Genomic DNA, 19,063 nt, shown 5'->3' on the forward strand with positions numbered 1-19,063 from the left:
CTTCATTTCCGTGTTGTGCTATAAATGTCCTGGAAAGATAATTTTGTTTTCTGGATGTTCTCACCAAACCTAGAAAGAGCCCTTTGACCCATGCCCAGCCACAGGCACTGGGATGATGATGCAGTTACTGACCTGCAGTGGCACTCCTATCCTTGAACTTGTTCAGCAGGACTTCTTGAATCATTACCAATCATAGAATCATAGTGATTTGGGTTGGAACACAACTGCCCATGAGACACTGGGTTGCCAGGCTTTCCTTCATGTGGAAAAGGGCCATCAATTCATATTCTGCCTCCTAAATTTTCAAGTATCATAGGATTCCTTCCAGATGAAAGCTGCCAGGCTCTGGCTGGACTTGGACTCCTGGGAGCTATGTCTCAATTACCCCTGAGACAGGGGGTTGCGGGGCTTTCCTTCCTATGGGAAAGAACTAACATTCACAGTCACATTTCTGGGGCTAAAAGTGGAATTCTGCCTCCTAAAATTGTGATCGTTGGAGGATTGTTATATGATGAAAGCTGCCAGGAATTATGGCTCTGGCTCTTTGGGCTCCTAGGAGCTGCCTCAGACAATGAGTTGCTGTGTTAGGTGTAGTTGTAAGGGGTAATGATTAGGGTAGTTACCGTACTAAAAACTGGTAACTTTTCTTATATTTTATACATTTATATGTATAATATTATTTAATATATTAATATAAAATTCATATATATATATATAAATATAATTTTTATAAAAATCTTTTTCCAAATACAACCCTTTATCTACTGTTTTATATGCAGGATCTTAAGAGTATAAAAATTCTAAATGCAGATATATAGTATTTGAAAATACAAATGTACCTTTGATGTATATAAGTTAAACAAGAAAGGGCTTGAAAATGGGAGAAAGTATCTCTATGAAGGCAGTGGTAACGACTCTGTATATTCAGACCTTTTTTGTACGTCACTGAGATCTTGGTTGGGCCTTAAATTGCTACTGCCACCTGGTGATAACACCAAGTACTGCGCACATGCACTTTAATGACTCAGTAGTGTCACCTGCAGACTAAAAGCGGTACTGCAACTAAGAAATGAGCAGGCGGACAGTGAGTTACGGGGGTGCCGCCGTGGCGCTTTCCGTGCCTGCCGCTGCCTCCTGCTGGCCCTGGCGCACACCTGCTGCCTAGGAGCACCAGGCGCGGGACCCAGTTGCAGTGCAGTGGAGGATGAGGGTTTATAGTGAGCCAAAGAAGAGCAGAGCTGTTGCTGTGTGCCATTAGGCTTTGGCTGAAGGAAAGGCTTGAAGGGCTTGGAACACAAGCCCTGTGAGGAGCCTCTGAGGGAGCTGGGGTTGTTTAGGCTGGAGAAAAGGAGACTCAGAGGTGACCTCATCAGTCTGCAATTACCTGAAAGGTGGTTGTAGTCAGGTGATCGTTGGTCTCTTTTTATAGGCAACAACTCACAGAATGAGAGGACATATTCTTAAGCTGTGCCAATGGAAACTTAGGTGGGATGTTAGGAAAAAGTTTTTTACTGAAAGAGTGATGAAGTACTGGAATCATCTGCCCAGAGAGGTGGTGGAGTCACCATCCCTGGATGTGTTTAAAAAAAGATTGTGTCAGGAAAATTAATCCACAAACACCAGAGGTTTATGTTCAAAAAGGAGATAGAGGAGTCCTTTTTCTTTATTTGAATAAAGGCAGAGGCCATGGGACATTCCCCTGGGGTCTCTCAAATTTTTGGAGGATGCAGCCTCCTTTTTATCCTATTTTCCTGGCTGCATTTCCCTCTCTCTTTTTCCATTGGCTGAGGTACTTGAGAGGTACAGACTTCCCGGAACAACTGGTACCTAAGATTCCCCTCAAATGTATAACTCTCCCTTTTAATTTTTAATTCTTATGGAATTCATGATTTTCCCCATTGTTTCTTTCATCTTTCAACATCCAATTTCATTTATTAGCAAACTTACAGTTTGTTTGTAAAGGCAAATATCTTTTTTTTTTTTCATTCATCCATCAGTGGAATCCTTCCCATAGTTTCTTTTATCTCTCACTGCTAGTTTTATCTCCCAGCAGACCCACAGGTTGTTTTTAAAGACAGATCTGTCATTCCTCTCAGTTAGATGTGGCACTCAGTGCCATGGTTTAGTTGAGGTGGTGTTAGGGCATGGGTTGGATTTGATGATCTTCCAACCTAGTGCTTCTGTGATTCTGTGATGATAAAGTGTTCAAGATGGTAGAGGAGCCAGGAACTGGCATCAGTCTGCTCTCAAGATGGCAAGCATGACAGGAAGTCACGTGCCATAACAGTCAAAATGGTGGATCCAGAGCAAACTCTTAGTACTACTCTCAAGGTGGTGAGGTTTAACAGAAACTGCATCATGCTATACTCAAGATGGCAGTAATGGCCACAAGTCACTATAGGTACACTCAAGATGTTGGCACCGCATGCAAGTCAAGTTAGGATTAGGGTTAGTGTTTGCAGTTGGAACTTGGTTCCCAAAGCTTGCATTGCATGACAGTGGTCTCCTGGGTGCCATGAGGCCCTTCTATGTCCCAGTGTACACTTGCATCCATCAAATTCTGTTGCAACACAGTAGCCTCCCAGGTGCCCTTAGGATGTGATGTGCAGCATTGGAGCCTTGTTTCTAGTAGGCCTGGCAATGTCCCAGTAGCACCTGCAGCCCATGATTCCCAGCTTGGTAAAAGTAGAACCTTGGATCATTGAAATTCCAATGCATCACAATGGTATGCTGAGTTCCATGAGTCTGTTCTCTGTCACAGTGGACACTGAGTTCCACATACTCTGGCAATACAGTAATTTCACGACTATTATAAGGCGCATCCTTTTGACTAAAATTTTGGTCCGAACCCGGAAGTGCGCCTTATAGTCTGGTGTGCCTTATTTAATGTACAAAGTTGCGAAATTTGCAAATCCGGAAGTGCGAGCTGCGAGCCAAGTCTGGAACCGTGGGAACTGTGGCTGCCGGGTGGGGGGATGCCGGGATGCGGTGCGGCTACCGGCCGGGGGGACGCAGTGTGGCCGCCGGCTGGGGAGAAACGGGGGGGAGTGGCACAGCCACCAGCCACGGGGGAGTGGCAAGAAGTGGCAGCGTAGCCGCCAACCACGGGGAAGCGGCGAGAAGCAGAGCTACCGCCAGCTGGGGGGAAACCGGGACGCAGCGTGGCTGTGTGGTGGGAGCCGGGAGCCTTGAGCCGTGCCAGTCGGCGCTGGGGGCAGGTGGGAGTGCCGGGGCCCACTGTCCAGGGAGGGCGCCTGGGACTACGTTTAAAGGCGTCACCGATCTTTGAAAAATGTTTGCAAATTGAGCACCTGCCAGTAATTCGTTACTTTGTTGCATGCTGCGCAGCTCCTCGCTGCAAAAAAAAAGTGCGCCTTATAGTCCGGTGCGCCTTATATGATCTACAAAGTTGCGAAATTTGCCGACTTCTGGGGGCTGCGCCTTATAGTCTGGTGCGCCTTATGGTCGTGAAATTACTGTACACAAGTGGCCTGGCTGTGTTCCATGAAGCCCCGCATTGTTCAAAATTGAAATCCTCAGGATTCCTTGCGTTACAGTGGTCTGCTGTGCTCCATGAGGCCCTGATGTGAAAGAGTTGACACTTGCTTCCATGAGATTCTACTGCCTAACAATGTTCTCCTGCGTTTCCATTAGTCCCAGCTGTATCACAATGGACATTTGCTTGCAGGAACCTTGGAAATGTCCCTTTAGCACCTAGGTTCCATGAGTCCATGGAGTGTTGACAATTTACTCTTTTTTCCATGAGTAAAATGGCATTGCCTCACAATGGTCTCCTTGGTTCTGTGATGGCCCTCTGTGTCACTATAGAGCCTGGGTATCCTGAGATTCCCTTGTGTCACAACAGTCTCTTGTGTTCCATTAGACCTGTTTGTGTCATGATGGACACTTGCTTCCATGAGAAAGGGCAATGTCCCAGTGGCAGCTGGGTTCCATAAGGTCCAGATGTCTTAAAATCGACAGTTTCTTCCGTGAGAATTCATGGATTCACAATGGTCACTTGGGTTCCATGAGATTCCACTGTGCTGACAAATGAATCTTGGTTCCTTGGGAGCACTCCAGTCAAGGAAAGCTCCTGGCTCAGGGTCAACTTTCCTTCTCACCCAGACTCCCTGAGTGCCTCAGCAGTAGGAAATCACCAGATTTTGGAAGTACTGGTGCTGGGCAGTGCCAGCACGGGCGATCTGCTCGGTCTGGAGTCCTGCCACCAGCAAATTACAAGATCCTGGCAGTGCAAGGCACAGGGAGATTTCCATATTTGGCTTACTGGGCCAAACTGTGGGACTTGGGCTGTGCTGGAACTGGGAAATATCTGGACCTTTGCCATGGCAATAGCAGCAAACACCAGATTTAAGGCTCCAGGTGCTGGTAAGGACCAGACTTAGGATTTGGACTTCCTTCCTTCCTTCCTTCCTTCCTGGAATCCTACCTTCCTGGAATCCTTCCTTCCTTCCTTCCTGGAATCCTTCCTTCCTGGAATCCTTCCTTCCTTCCTTCCTGGAATCCTTCCTTCCTTCCTTCCTGGAATCCTTCCTGGAATCCTTCCTTCCTTCCTGGAATCCTTCCTGGAATCCTTCCTTCCTGGAATCCTTCCTGGAATCCTTCCTTCCTTCCTGGAATCCTTCCTGGAATCCTTCCTTCCTTCCTTCCTGGAATCCTTCCTTCCTGGAATCCTTCCTGGAATCCTTCCTTCCTGGAATCCTTCCTGGAATCCTTCCTGGAATCCTTCCTTCCTGGAATCCTTCCTTCTTTCCTGAAATCCTTCCTTCCTGGAATCCTTCCTGGAATCCTTCCTGGAATCCTTCCTTCCTTCCTGGAATCCTTCCTTCCTGGAATCCTTCCTTCCTTCCTTCCTGGAATCCTTCCTTCCTTCCTTCCTGGAATCCTTCCTGGAATCTTTCCTTCCTTCCTGGAATCCTTCCTGGAATCCTTCCTTCCTTCCTTCCTGGAATCCTTCCTTCCTGGAATCCTTCCTGGAATCCTTCCTGGAATCCTTCCTTCCTTCCTGGAATCCTTCCTTCCTGAAATCCTTCCTTCCTGGAATCCTTCCTGGAATCCTTCCTTCCTTCCTGGAATCCTTCCTTCCTTTCTGGAATCCTTCCTTCCTGGAATCCTTCCTTCTTTCCTGGAATCCTTCCTTCCTTCCTGGAATCCTTCCTTTCTGGAATCCTTCCTTGTTCCTTCCTGTCTTCCATCCTTCCTGTCTTCCATCCTTCCTGGAATCCTTCCTTCCTGGAAACCTTCCTTCCTTCCTTGAATGATCCTCAATCACTGACCAGGCTCCCCAGGGAACGCTCACAGCCCCGAAGCTGCCGCAGCTCCAGGAGCCTTTGGACACCTCTCCCAGGGATGCACAGCCTCAGCTTTTTGGGCTGTCTGTGCAGGGTCAGGGCCTGGACTCCATGATCCTGCTGGGTCCCTCCCAGCTGAGCCCCTCCCGCAATTCTCACCCTTTGGCTCAGCCTTTGTGTCCCCACGAGGCACTGTGAGAGCTGTTGGGAGCAGGGCTGCCCCAGCATCCCCCATCTGTGACACCACAGAGGTAGGGGTCCCAGCATCCCCAGGTCTGTGATACCACAGTGGCTGTGACCCCAGTGTTCCCCTCTCTGGGACACTGCAGCGGTGGCAGCCCAATCCTTCCATCCCTAGAGATGCTCTGTGGCAAGCGACCACTCAACAGAGCTGACCAGCCGCTGAGCACCCCCAGCCTGGGCTGATGTGAATTCCTCTGCAGACAACTTGGGCAACCTCCCCTTGGCCGCCTTCACTGTTCGACAGATAACTGTCAGGTACAGTTATAGAGCTCTGCCCAGAGCTGCCAGGAGGATCTGATTTAAAAAAAACAAACCAAAACAAAATTCAAACAAAAAAAAATCCCCAAAACCCAAATCATTCCAAGCAAACAAACAAATGCAACCATAACTGTTAGGAACAAGTTCCTAAGTTTGTTTGGTTTCCATGTTAATTGTTAATGTTAAAATTTCAAGCCTTACTCTGTTATGGTTCCTAATTAATGTTAATTGTTAATGTTAAATTATTGGCCTCACTCTGTTTCGGTCCCCAATTGTCTTACCCATATGTCCTTTCCCTTCCATCGCGTAATGCCTCCACTGCTCTCCTAAAATGGCACCTGTGACTGGGAGGAGGGTGACATCAGTGAGCTATATGTAAATGGGAAGGGGCATAAAGGATGCTGGGACACTATTCAGAATTAAAAACTGTGGCTTTCATTTTGGTCCCTGGTGGTATTTACCAGGTCCAGAGAGTGCTAACATTTAGCTATCTCTCAGAAAGCTCACATTTTAGCCAGCAGAGAAAGACCAGAGGCCTTACTTGACGAGTTCCACAAGAACTTTTATTTCATGTGAAGGGAGTCAGGCAGGATTCTCTCCAAACAAAGGGCAGACAGCCATATTTATAAGTTCAGGGAGGATTCAAACTACAACCAATAAAAGTTTATACAAAGAACAGCACCTAATCTAAGTGCGAAGTTCTAAAGGTGAACTGACCAACTACACAGACTAATTTCTAACCACTTATCTTCCAAAGTGTTAGGAGACTGACCAAATTCTTAATGAATTTGGCTCAACCTTGGTATCTAGGATACCTTATCTATTATAGCAAGTTTCAGGGGCCAGGGGAAGATGGCTTTGGAGGAATTGTATCATCCACAAAAAACCCCTAAAACAATGAGCCCAAATAACATCTGGAACTGAGAATAGTGTTCCCAGGTCAAGGGAATAGTGGAGAGAACAAATTTACCATCTGGAGCTGCTTTGTCCTGTCGCCATGACTCCAACAGGACATGCCCTGACAACGAACCAGTATTTTCTTCCTAGGAATTCTCATGAGGACAGAAGACCCAGCTCTGCTGAAGAAGCAAAACTGCACTCCTCCTCCACTGGCTCATCCATCGGGAGCAGCAGTGGTGCGTGCAACCCCTTGAGCTCCCCACTCAAAGCGGGTTTTCAATAAAGGCCTTAAAAAGGAGCAAGTCTCCTGGCCCATTTATTTCAACTGGGGTCTCGTCTGGGATAGCCATGCCTGAAGAGGACCAAGGATGGGATGGCTGCCCGCCCTATTGGGCCTCCAGGACAGCTGGCTACAAGGACCAGAAGATCAGCCTGGGACAACAGACCAGAGGAGCACCGGTAGGTATAGCCGGTGGCGGGAATAGGAAGCGAACGAGTGAGGTGTGAGTGAGACTGGGGCTGGCAGCTCAGAGTGTGGACCCCTCAGTATGTGGTTCTGGAACTCCCACAAGAGGGCCAGCCGGGAACAGAGAGAGTGAGTCAGGCCTACCAAGGCCTAGTGAATGCTTGAGGCATTTCCTAGGGGATAGAGAAGGTTTCCCCACTTCCGGGTATGCGGAGGAAAGCGCTGAGTGTGAGTGGCATGCATTAGGATAGCCTCCACCTTTGAGAAGGGCAGCCTAGGTGAATCTGGGTGTGTGGAGGCCTAGGCATTATTAAGTGAATCGTGTGCATTTTTACAGGTTACCCCCAGGTACTGCCAGTGCCAAGTGTCCAGGAAGGCCCCAGACCCCAGGGTCGGACCAGACGTGCTGTAAGTGGTGTGCTGTCGCGGCTCCAGGGAAGGGAGGCTGTAAACCCACCGCCCAGAGCACCAGGCGGCCGGTAGAAAGCAAAGGGGTCGAGCCCTGCTTGGGTGACCCTCTGGTAATGGAGAGCTTACCCCCAGGTAACCCCTGAGAGTCTTTTTGTTCCTTCCTGACTCTACAGAAAACTCAGGAAGGAGATGATGGTAGGTGTAGGACTGCTTTTAGTCTGGGGTGTGGGTATATCCAACCCAGTGGAAGGCTAGGCAGGGGAGGTCCTCAAGGAGATCTAGCATTAGGGACCCTGGCAGCATCAAACAGAAGTGCTCAGAGTCTTGCTGGGGCGAGGCGCGGAGGTATGTAGGGGGTTGGTCACTAGGACAAGGCCCAAGGGCTCAAGGGGGTTTGGGCCTTAGGCCTAGAGAGGCTGGAAAAAGTTGGGTTTGATCATTGAGAGTTAAGTTAGAAACATTTTGGATAAGAGTTAACTTAAAAGGGAGGCCAACTTAAGTTATTTAAGTGTTTGGTTGCCCGTCTATTTCCGTTTTGGTAGGGGCACCATTAAGTTGTTTTTTTTCCGGCCTAAAGAGATGAGAGGGTGCTACAGTAAGAGAACAAGCTCCTCCAAGAAAAAGATAAAGAACATTCCACCTAGTAGCCCTCTTGGGCAACTGTTAGATAAATGGGATACCTTAAGAGTCACAAAGGGCCTGGATAAAATTAAACTAGTGTATTACTGCATAGAGATTTGGCCCCAATTACAACTACAAGGGGAATGGCCTTGGTACGGACCCAAGACCAATGGATATGTGCACAATTGAGTCGGTATCTGAGAAACCGATGTTGTCTTGACCTTGAAGAGCTAACCTACACTGCCTGTTGGCAGGAGATAGCCACAGACTGGGATAATGCAAAGATATATAAATTACGGAAGGAGAAAGATAAAGAAGAGAACGAGGTACAAAGGGAAACAGGCAAGGGATGGCACCCCCTTGAACATCTACCACCTCCACCTCCTGTTTACCCTGCACTACCTGAAGCCCCTCTTCCAACTCCCCCAGTTATGCCCCAAGTTTCTTCCTCAACTTATTCTATAGAAACCCCAGTACCCCCTGTGACCTCTGTTGTTAGATCTTCAATTCCCTCTTCCTCAGAACCCATAACCTCTGTTCTTCCACCACCAGTGATCCAGTTGCCATCCCTTCCTAGTGCTTCTGCCCAAAACCTGACTCCTTTACCTATACAGTCCACCACCTTAACACCTTCCTCTAATCTGCCCATGCCTCCTGCCCCCTCTGTTGTCCCTTTATCTATTAGTTCAACTCCATCCCCAGTGTCCCCTGTAACCTCCTCCCCCTTACCTAATACCTCCTAATACCTCCCCTTACCTCCTCATGCCCCAGACTGGGAACTGCATTTACAGTCGGTAAATACCAACTGTATGACCCCTAGTACATCTGCCTCCCAAGGTAATAACCCAGGAGAACGACCTTATTGCCACATTAGGTCTAAAACATCAAGGGCAGAGAGACTTTTCCCCCTTAGAGAGGTCCCCATGGGTGGAATGGTTGGAGGAGTCAGATTTGTAAATGCTCCTTTGATGGCCTCAGAGATTCAGGGATTCAAAAAGGATCTAGGGAACTTAGTAGAGGATCCGGTAGGAGTATTGAATCAAGTGGACCGGTTTTTGGGGCCTGGTATCTATACTTGGGGAGAGTTAAATTCTATGCTTAATATATTATTCTGCCCAGAAGAGGTTAGGATGATTCGAGCTGCCAACATGAGGATCTGGGATAGGGAAAATAGATTAGGGCTCCCAGGAGACCATAAAATGCCCCTAGTAGATCCAGGGTGGGACCCAAACCATGAAGAGGGGAGAAGGAATATGAAGGATTATCAAACTCTCATAGTCAGAGGTATAAAGGAGTCTGTTCTCCGAGGTAATAATACAAAATTAACTTTTGACAACAACCACAAAAAAACAAAACAAAGCAAAACCAAAAACCAGAAGGAGAACACACCCCCAACAGACCTTTTTATCCTTCAGTGGTTGCACTGCAAGACCTTAGGGGACATTGTGACACTACAGAAACAATGTGACAAGGAGAATTTTGTGACACTACAGGGACTTTCGAAATCAAGGAGAACATTGTGACGCTGTGGGACTCCAGGGAACCAAGGGAACATGGAACAGGTCTGCCTGGCTGGGCCTCCTGGGGGCCACTTGACAGGTCTGGCTGACCTAGGCATGTTGAGGGTGGATCTGTCTGGTTTGGCCACCCTGGGGCCACGTCTCCTCTGCCTTTGAAACACAGGGACCATGTGCATTCCTTTTCTATGGGAAGAAAGTACTTTTTACATCCAGGTGCCCATGGCCAAAATTGGGAATCTACCTCCAGAATCCCCTATATTAAAGGACAGCTCCCAGACAAAAACTGCCATAACTCACTAATCTGGCTGGCCTTGGCTTCCTGAGTGCTGGCTCTCATCTGCCTTTTGAAACACTGGCACTCTTTACTTTCCTAATGAAAAGAACTCTTCCATTCCAGGCACCCACAAGCCAAATTGAGATTCTATTTCCAAAAATCCAAAGATAGCCCCCAGATGAAAGGTGCCAGGAGTAACAGGTCTGGCTGGCTTGGCCCATGGGTGGCTGTTACGATCTGCTCAACCTGAGCGGGAGTCGTGATGGTTCATTTGACCTCAGGGTGTAAAAGACAAACAGCAGGAGACTCAGATTTTATTCAGCAGCAAACAACAATGCACTTATATTGAGTACCAACAACTCAGTTTTGCGATAGAGGGAAGAGAGAGATAAAGGAAATAAAAGGGGGGGGAGAGAGAGAGGAAAGGATGGGAAATAGCAACCAACATATGGGACGATGTCCTCGTGGTCTTAAGCCAATAGACACGTCTTCCATCCGTGGGGAGAAAGAGATCTCAAAAGTCTCTTCACAAAGTCATCATTTTATAGTCCTTTTCCAAGGCGAGTGGCCTCTGACCAAAAGGTGGGGAGATTTATGGACTATTGTGTGCAGAGGCCTGTTGCTCTGAGAAGCAGGTGTAGAAAGCACGGCTCTCCCAGCCCATACCTACTCGAATGCAGCGTGCAATATGACAGTATTGCACGCACCTGCAGAGCAGTCCCTCAGCAAGCATCCACCTTGGCCAGACCAGAAACTCCTGCCCAGAATGAGTGGTGGGGTCCCGGGGTCTCAGTCTCTGATGATGGTTGTGAGGCAGATCAGGGAAACTTCAGACCGACTCTTACAGCACCCCATGACTCACGATTGTCGTCAAGAGCACTCCTTCATGGTGTTGTTCTGAAGTCTTCAGGACTTGTCTGAGTTGGTAGCATATCCTGGAAAACAGAGACAGAAAGTCAGACAGAATAGAAAAGCAGGAAAAAGATAAGGGAGACAAAAAGGGAAAAAGAAACAAATCAATTTTCAATTAGAACATACCTTCAAATTCTGATTACAAAGAAAAATAATCAATTTCAATTCAAAATACAACTAAACAAAACAATTTAAATCGATATTCGAAGTACAACCCAACTAAAATAATCAATCTTCAGAATGCAGTACAACTAAAATAAGCAATTTTAATTAATATCACATTTTATCTTATTTTAAGTCATATAGTTAATTGAACTGTAAAAGGTAATCAAAAGTACCAGGGGCTACAAAAGAAAAAATCACATCCTGCAATTTTAGTAGAGTTACAGACACAAAGATTTGAATTATTTTTAGTACTTACTACTAAATCTTCTATAAAAACACCATCACAAGCAGTTCTTAAGTATGCACATCCATTGCCTATATATACCAGTACTGTTAGAGGAATTTCGTTTGGATTAATTTCAAAGTTAAAAACATTCTGTTCTGTGTCCAAACAAATATCTTGAGCTCTGATTGCATTACTTTCACAGATAAACCCTTGTTGTTCCTGGACAATACAAGTTACCAAATTGACAGTTTGTCAATTCTCACCAATTTGTCGGGCCCATTCTCTATGCTGAAAAGGATAGAGAATAGTTTTGTCATGATTCAACCCTAATGCAATGATAGGGAATATTGAAAGCACTGAAACAGGATTGGAATTCTCTTTCAAAATCAGTGACACTATTCCAGATTATTCTACAAATTTCAGTAGGAAAAGTGCCTTCCTCGCCTTCTCTTATAATTGAGCCAGCAACCAACTGCATCCACAATTGAGCCTGGATACAGCTGAGAGCTAAAGACATGTTATAGCCAATTTATTCATCAGTATTTCTGAATCAATGCTATTCAAAATTCCCAATCCTGTTCCCACAACACCGGTTATGTCTCTTGTTGCTCATTTCTTAGAGGGATCCCACTTTTCACAACCAGGTTGTCCACCCCTCAAAAGAGGTTTGCCGAAAAGGCGAACAAGCTGGCTGAATTTCTGAGACATTGTTTTGCATTGGCAATTTGACTTGTTTAAAAAAAAATGCCAGATTAAACAATATTTGTTGTTGGCCAATTTTTCTAATTATATATGGTCCGATTTCAAAAATTTTTGGGCTTAGCATAACCCGTGGTTGGGTGATAGGTGTTACAACATTAACATCAAGTTCTCCCCAGTATTTTGTATTGTTTTTACCACACATTATTTTATAGGAAAATTGTACAGCAGTTACATTTAGCCAACAATTCTGATTTTGGATTTCACAAAATAGAACATGGCTGTGAGGTCCTGTGCCATAACTGTATACAGGTTTGATGAGGAATTCAGCAGTTAATCTACATACTATTGTGACATCATCACATCGTATTACCATGAAGGAAGAGAAAACATTGTGTTTGTCTTCCAACACTAAGAGGGTGCTTCTTCATGTCCCTCGGTGGTCTTCTGTGAAAAGTAAACACAACAGAATCTGCCACAAAGAGGCAGGAGATTAAAATGATGGAACTATCCAGCATGTAACATGGACTGGAATTCTGTTAACTCCCCAGTCATTTTGCTGCCAAAAAGGAAGCCACTTTGTACCTCCTTTAAACACAGTATAAGAGTCAGTGTAAATGCAAATAAGAGAGGTATTCTGTACCTCACGTTTGAAAACATTCCAAACAGCTATCAGCTCCCCAGCCTGAGAGCCGCCCCCTCCCCCAGCAATAGTTCGTTCAGCAAAGGAAGTGTGGTGGGCTACTCGTTTGGCAAAGGTATCTGTGAACCAAGAATTTGCTGATTGTTTAGGGAAGAAAGGAGAGGCTACTTTAATTACTGAGGCAGGTTTATCTTCGCTGCTAGCCAAGCTTTTAGTTTCTTGCATTGCCAGATTTTTTACAGCTCCTTCTGTTACTGAGAAGATGTTACAGTAATGTTCGATCTGGGTATACCACTTTCTAACTGAGGATCTCTGGCCACCCCGTCAGGTGGGGGTGTCCCAGTAGTGAATGTAATGTGTTTTCTCCAGAACACTAATAATCCTAAAGCTTGTTGTAGATCTTTTTTGGATATAGGCATTTTAATCTGATCTAAAGAGGTTAGGGTATATCCCACTACTTCTATTTAATTTTCTCCCACAAGGATATCATCAATATATTGATAAACAGCCACATTGTCAGCTTTGGGTTTCTGCACAGACCATACAGGAGAGTTGAAAGGAGAATGAGTATTAATTATTGCTCCTTGGTCTTGCAAATCCTGTATAACTTGTTTGATCTCTTCTTTGGCACCAGAGGGAAGAGGGCATTGTTTTACATTTACAGGTAATTGCATAGGTGATTTATAGCCAGCAGTGAATTTTACTTCATGTGTCATTTGCAAGCAGGCAACTTTGTGAATGTTTTCTAGGAGTTGGTCGGGGGTCCCAGTTAAAGCTACAGGGTCTCCCCTTTCCAAGGGGCTGAGCCTCCCTGCCTAATAAGCTGTGTACTGAGTTAGGGACCATGAGTAACCTTTGTCTCGAGTTGATAAAAAAACCCCATGTCCCCAGCACCCACTGGATTTTTGTTCTGGCAATTCAGTAGCAGAGTATTTCTTTAGTGGTTATATATGGGTCAAAATCCTCATCATTGATATAATTGTATTCTCTTTTAATTACGGATCTCAAGGTAGGGCAGCAATGTTCCCCACAATTTTTCATCATAGTTAGTTCTTTTTGAGAATATATTTGATTAGTTTCCTTCTCCTCTGTTTCTTTTGGTGAGTCGGTGTGTTTTAAAATTTGGGTGCATTCCTGTCTTAGGGCAGCTCTTAAAAAATGGTACTCATCCCTTAAAAAATGATTTTTATTCCTTTCTTCATCTAATTGTTTTTGCAAAATTTCTACTAAATTTTGTAGAGAGTCAGTAATTGTTCTTTCCTCACGTCTTCACCTAGAGCAAGTTTCTACAGCTTCCGTAAGACAGGCTCCCAAAATTGAGCAGAGTCTAGTCTTATTTTTGCCCAGTTTGAATTCTGTTCCATGTTGCAAAGAACATACTCTATCAATCACATTTTCTAGATTAGACCAGTTACTGTGTGCCCACTCTTCCCCCCCTTGGGGAGGGTCTGATGTTATATTTAGTTAATAGAGTGTAAAATTCAGCTTTATCTTTTACACCGTGATTTTCAGTCATTTTGTGAAGGAGTAGGCAAAACCACTCCAGGGAGGTCAATTACTTAAGTTATACACACACAGAGCTTTACTGTGTTCCCCCCCTCACTTCTCTGGGTGGGTGAAGAGACCGAAGCTGCATGGCAGGTACGACCTTCATTACAAAAAATTGGGTCGTCTCTTCGCTACACCAAGCAGTCAAAATTCACACAAACAACAAAAAAACAACAACAACACAGTCCCTCCTGGCAACCAAGAACGGCTTCAAAAAGACAATTCTGCTGAAGAGCAGCTCCTGTGCACAGGCTAGCAGGGCTGAGGGCACTGCCTGCAGCCTCCCCTGGCACAGCACAGAGAGCTTCAATCAGTCAGGGCTGGGAAGATGCTCAGAAGTGACTGGGGCAGAATCACTCCCAGCCCTTGACACAGGAAGACTCTGGCTGCAGGACAATGCAGCTGCAGCTCCTGCAGTGATCTTCTAAAGCTGGAACATCCCAATGCCTACAGACACTGTGAGTACATTCTCTGATTATCTCTTGTGTAGAGCAGCCAGGGGTGCCCAGGGCTGTCCTGCAGAGCAGGGTCCTGCAGCCCAGGGCACTGTGCTGGGGCAGGGACTCTGCTGCCTGCCAGGGACAGCTCTCAGCCAGCCCTGGGAGCTGCTCACAGCACTGGGGGACAAGGTGTGGGTGGAAGAAGACAGCTGGTAAGGCTTGGAAGTGTTCTCCTTGTGTGGTAAGGATGCTGCATTGTTCAGGGCTGCTGCTCCCAGAACAAATCTAACTCTGGAACATTTTCAGATAGATTATACAGAGAGCATCACAAGTCAGAAGGGAAAATCCTGATTTTTTAATCTACTGCTCTGGGTTGACTGGATGGGAAATTGCACATAAATATTCATCTCGCAGTTCAGGTTGAGAAACATTTTTAAAAAATATTCTCTCAGATCTTAACAAAACAGACAGTGACAGAAATCAGCAGAGGGTCCCTTACAGGCAGCATCCTTTTCCAGCCTCCTCACAGTTGCTCTGACGATACCTTCAGAGACTGCAGAGGCAGAGCTGGCCCTGGGCAGTGCCCTGTGCTGGGAGAGGTCTACAGGGCAGAGCTGAGTCCCCATGGCTGGGGGCTGGCTCTGGCAGTTCTGGCAGGACCCAGCCCTGGGCACAGGGAAGCAGCTGCAGGCAGGGACAGCTCCAGGCAGCAGAACCCTGGGCAGGCAGTGGGGGGAAAATGCCACCAAGCTGGGCTGGGATATTTCAAGTCCTCTCCAAACCAAACTATTCTATGATTAGGTTTTTTACAGATCCCCATGCCAAGATACAGCAAATGTCCAACAGCAGCTCCATCAGCCACTTCCTCCTGCTGCCATTGGCAGACACGCGGCAGCTGCAGCTCCTGCACTTCTGCCTCTTCCTGGCCATCTCCCTGGCTGCCCTCCTGGGCAACGGCCTCATCATCAGCACCGTAGCCTGTGGCCATCACCTGCACACCCCCATGTTCTTCTTCCTGCTCAACCTGGCCCTCAGTGACCTGGGCTCCATCTGCACCACCACCCAAAGCCATGCACAATTCCCTCTGGAACACCAGGACCATCTCCTACCCAAGATGTGCTGCACAGCTCTTTTTCCTTCTGGTCTTCCTTGATGCACAGTATTTCCTTATGTGACCCAGCCAAGGAGTTCTTCCAATGTCCCTTGAGAGGACACCGCAGGGGTTTTTTCGTAATAAGGACTTCTGAGAAGGCAATGTGTGGACTCCTGGTTTCATGTAAATATTTATTTAAATTTTTGTCTCTGAAAGCAAAGCATTTATCTCCTGACTTCCCTGCTACTGTTGAACTGGGCATGCATTTTCCTAAGCTAATAAAAACCTTCCCCTATGATTCTGTAATTTCCAAAGGAACAGCATGAAGTCACTTTTCTTTTTCTTGTCCCCACACGTTCAGCTTGACTTGTGCTCAAAGACAGGGATGACTTCATAGCAATATGTGGTGAATTGTTATTTTGGAGGGGGATTTGCAAGTTTAGGGCTAAAATATGGTGTGTAAGAAAAGGCTTTTTTTGTAGCATTAGATAAATGCTTTTGCATGAGGTGTTGAAGGTCAGTTGTTTTACCAGTTCAAAGGGAGAAAACCAAACCAGGCTGACGGTGACACTCCTTTCAGCAAGGCTTGGTATATATTTGAGCAATTATTTCAGCAGGGTTTTTTCTGTTAATGCTGCTTTTGGTTGTGTTTGCTTTGCCATGCATTTAACTCATTGTCAGTGTTTCTCATACAGTAGGAGTGTTCCTCCTAGTGAGTGTTTTCCACTCAAAGCAAGCAATTGTGGTATAAAGCAAGAAGAATCTCAAAAAGTGGTTTACAGTTTGTTTTGGATTTGGCTTTGGATTTTTTTTTTTAATTTTTTTTTAACCCAACACTCTTTAACTCTACGACTGTGAGTTTTCTAGTTTTCTCCAAAAACTTGGCATGAATTTCCCCTTTCTGTCCCATTGGTAGATACTGTTTCTCTTAGAAAAGCTTCTACCCTCCACCTTCACTGCCCTGTTTTGAAGCAGTGCTCCAGTTTAGCCTGCAGCAATGGCTCTTGCATCCTTTTCCATTCAGGTAATTAAAACCTGAAGTAAAACTAACATTTCGTTGTTGCCATACCTGCCACAGGAGCTCACATTACTGCAGTGTAATTTGTGAGGCAGCTGAGAGGAGAGGGAAGGACTGGGTCAGAGTTCCTAAGGAACTCAGAATTTCAGGCATGACACAGAAGAAAGGTCAGATTGCAGAAAGGGAAATGTGTCCAAACTGGCTCGAAGCAGTGTTACTGTCTGTTGTCGTTGAGTTGTGACTTCTGAAAATGAGACCGTTCTAATCATTGTACTGTGCTAAACACTTCTCACTTCTCCCAGTGCCAGGAAACAGATGAAACTCGAAGCAACTTGAAGGAATTTGGATGTGTAAAAACAACAATAAAACACAATTCAAAGAAAACCTTATCGATACCAAAACTAAAAAAGATAGTAGTAAATAGACCATATAGACCTTATCGTACACCATATGCAAACAAAATAAAGCTATACATTATATTATGGAAAACCATCTTAAAAGCACTACATTAAAAAAAAACTTTCAAAAATTAAAAACTGCATCTAATAAAAGCCATCTAATAAATTCACAACCAAAACTCCACCAGTAGAGCTGGTCCTACCCCAAATCCCCATCATACATATCAAAAGTCTATTTTAAAAACCTACTTCAATTAATCCTACCTCAAATACAAAACCATGCATAAAATGACCTTCATTCAAACCCAAAATTGCACATAGTCAATAACGCCGAAAAATAAAACAACACAATATATACCACCAAAAAACAAAATACTGAATTAAGATAAAGATTGTAATGAAAATTCGGCTGATGCCAAAAGGGAAAAAAACAAAAAGGGGGGAATTGTAGTAATATTGGACAAGTCTGGGCTCTGGACATGTTTGAACAAGTCCAGGCCATGGCTCGGGAAGTGTGCACCGCTTCTGAGCGGCCGGGTCACACCCCCTGTGAGTGGCTCGGCCGTGGCGGCAGGGCCCCCCCACCTGCGGGCTCAGTGATGGGGGCGGGTCCCTCTGTGCCTTTGGGTCCGCCCGCGGGGGCGGGATGGCAGGCACCGCCTGCTGAAGGGGCAGGGGCGGCACCGCCTGTCCCCTCAACGCTGATGTCAGAGCCTTGCCCACCTCTTGAGGTGGGGGGATGGGATCCCGGGGGAACGGTGCCGCCTGCTGCAATGTCCCACCCACCCGGAAGCATGGGGTTCATCAGGGCTACCAGTGGGGCCCTCGCCATTCCCGGGGCCGTGTCCTGCCTCACCGGCAGCGGACAGTGCCACCGCTGCTGTGCCCGTGACTGAGCCTTTGAGTCCAAAAAGCAAAATTTGGGAGTAAAAAAGGAGAGGTTTTGCCCCAAAAAGGAGAAATTGGACCAAAAATGGGAATTTGGGTCCTGGAAATGAGAAATTGGGAATTAAAAAGGAGAATTTGAGATCAGAAAGGAAAATTTGGGTCCAAAAAAGGAGAATTTGGACTTAAAATTGGGAATTTGGGAATAAAAAAGTGACATTTTGGGCTGAAAAAGGAGAAATTGGGTTCAAAAATGGGGTGTTGGGGCCCAAAAAAGAGAAATTTGTGTCCAAAAATACAAAATTTGGGGCTTAAAAAGGGGAAATTTGGGTAAAAACGGGAATTTTGGGACAAAAAAGGGCACTTTGGGTTCCCAGATGGGAAATTCGGGTCTGAAAAGGGAAATTTGGGACCAAAATGGAGAATTTAGACCAAAAAATGGGAAATTTGGGGATAGAAATGAGAAATCTGGGACCAAAAAAGGAGAATTTGGTTCCAGGAAGGGAGAATTTGGGACTAAAAATGGGAGAATTTGGCACCCCGCTGGAAAGTTTGGGTTCAAAAAGGGAAATTGGGGAGTAAAAAAGGAGAATTTGTGGCGAAAATGTGAAATTTGGGTGCCCAGATGGGAAATTTGGGACTGAAAAGGAAAATTTAAGACTGAAAAAAAGAGAATTTTGGCCTAAAAATGGGAAATTTGGGGCTGGAAACGGGAAAGTTGAGTCCAAAAGGGGGAGTTTGGGGATAAAAAAGGAGATTTTTTTGGCCCCAAAAAGGAGAAAATGGACCAAAAATGGGAATTTGGGTCCTGGAAGGGAGAATTTGGGAATAAAAGAGGAGAATTTGAGATTAAAAAGGGAAATTTGGGTTCTAACCAGGTACTGCAGCCCCTGCACCCCCCTCCGGTTGTGCGGACCTCTGCTGGACACAACACAGTACATCAGCCCCCAACCCCCTGGGCTGTGCTTTCCCCCTATTGACACAAAACTGTATGGTGCCCTCAACTCCAGGGTAACGCTGCCCCCTGCTGGACA

General features: G+C 45.8%; 1 long non-coding RNA gene across 1 annotated transcript; it reads left to right on the top strand.

The window, feature by feature from the left end:
- The first annotated feature begins 14,381 nt into the window (after positions 1 to 14,381).
- On the top strand, positions 14,382 to 16,895 carry LOC117006070. Its single transcript, XR_004419946.1, has 2 exons — positions 14,382 to 14,653; positions 15,437 to 16,895. It is a non-coding gene; the product is annotated as an uncharacterized LOC117006070 (long non-coding RNA).
- Positions 16,896 to 19,063: the final 2,168 nt, after the last annotated feature.

This window comes from Catharus ustulatus, chromosome 22 (genome assembly GCF_009819885.2).
Source record: "Catharus ustulatus isolate bCatUst1 chromosome 22, bCatUst1.pri.v2, whole genome shotgun sequence".
NCBI lineage: Eukaryota > Metazoa > Chordata > Aves > Passeriformes > Turdidae > Catharus > Catharus ustulatus.